Source organism: Corvus kubaryi, unplaced genomic scaffold (assembly GCF_017639235.1).
Source record: "Corvus kubaryi isolate FWS band 111438036 unplaced genomic scaffold, C.kubaryi_AGA036_p1.0 37301, whole genome shotgun sequence".
Taxonomy (NCBI): domain Eukaryota; kingdom Metazoa; phylum Chordata; class Aves; order Passeriformes; family Corvidae; genus Corvus; species Corvus kubaryi.
The window spans coordinates 137,958-139,444 of record NW_024581094.1 but is presented as its reverse complement, the minus strand read 5'-3'; the positions used below and the strand labels follow the sequence as shown (position 1 = coordinate 139,444).

The 1,487-nt window shown below is 55.3% G+C and overlaps 1 protein-coding gene across 1 annotated transcript in view; it reads right to left on the bottom strand.

Moving 5' to 3' along the window:
* Positions 1 to 1,461, bottom strand: part of MPP3 (membrane palmitoylated protein 3) — a 25,720-nt gene extending 24,259 nt beyond the window's left edge. Inside the window, exon 1 of the mRNA XM_042027775.1 lies at positions 1,371 to 1,461. The gene's annotated coding sequence lies outside the window, so the exon portion shown is untranslated. The remainder of the gene's footprint in view (positions 1 to 1,370) is intronic.
* Positions 1,462 to 1,487: the final 26 nt, after the last annotated feature.

Below are 1,487 nucleotides of genomic sequence, written 5' to 3'. Positions count from 1 at the left end.
CCCAAGATGCCAGTCGCCTGCTCGGCGCCCGGGCTGCCCGGGGCTGGTGCAGCCCGCCTGGCTGGTCCTGCAGTGCACGCCGGCGGTTCGCAGCGAAATCGGGGCGTGAGCACACCGTCACGTTTAGCTCCTGCCAGCTCCGCTCCGGGGTTTCGCACCGGGAGTGGCGGCTCCGGACGCCGCTTTCCCGTGGGGGAGCGCCGGGGCGCCGTGCGGACCTGGGCGCTGCCTCGGCTTCCAGAGGCCCCTTTGGTGAAGTCACCCTTGGGGACTGAGTGTTGTGCATCGCCGACTAGTGCACTAGCTAGCAGTTGCTAGGTGTGCTGTGGCTTTGCAAGACTTAGAGGACCCTGCAGAGAGTTTCCGATTTTTTTTTTTTTTTTTTTATTTAATAGAGGGATTCATCCCAAGGGGGCACGGCGTTGAAGTGTGTTCAAAAATACGTGGGCAAATGGTGCCCAGAAATCAAGGGAGCAGAAGCTGACGGGCTGACCGTATAGGACAGATGGCAGGGCATGCTCAAGAAGCGATCCAGGCCTTAAAGGTGAAGACAAAAAGCTGTACTCAACGAAGGGGGTAGCCAGTGGACAGACAGAAAGTGAGGGTCACGAAAAATCACAGTATCTGCTAGACTCTACAGAGGTAGGGTTGGGGTTTTTTTTCTGAGAAAAGAAATTGTATTATTTGGGAAACAGGCTAGGAACAGAGGAGTTTTAGCTTGCAGAGTATTCTAGCTGTTCAAACCTGTTCATCTACAGCTGAGAATTAAAATACTAATTATTTTTGACATTAAAAATAATAAATGCGGTGGAGGGGCAAGTCAGTTGCATAGCACCATTTTGAGCTTCTAATGCCTTCAATATTTAACACTGCTGATTTAATATTTCCAGCAAAAACAGGAGAGCTGCATTGTAGCCGCTTAAGCATCTAGGAAAGGGTCTTTAGAATAGCTTCTCTGTGTTAAGCAAGAATGCCTAGACATAATTCCAGTCTAACTCCGATGGACCAGGCTTCACTATGGTAAAGACTATGCTTTACTTGGAATACTTATTTTACCTGAAATGCGGGCCGAAGATTAGCACCTTTGCATTTCTTTGTTTAAGAGATGACCTACCTCACGGTTTCCCTTTAAAATTCCTACTGCTGCCGGCAGCGCGGCCTCTCAGCGGAGGGCTCGGTGCCGCGCACATCGTCACTGTCACCGACGGCAGCCCGAACTGCGCTGCCGGGCGTCAGGGTGAACCGAGCTGTGCACGGTCACCCTTCGGCCTCACCCCGGGGGTCCCTGAGGCGGAACGAGGCGCTGATCGCACGCGGCTGGCAGCAAAAAGCCGCCGGCGATCCATCGCCCGGACCGCAGCAGCACCCACCTCCGGCTGTGCCTCCTCCAGGCCCCGCCGCCCTGCCCGCCGGGGCTCGGCCAGACACGCCCGACGCTGGACCGGCCCCGGGCCCCGGCGTTACACCGGCCCCGGTACCCGGCTTTA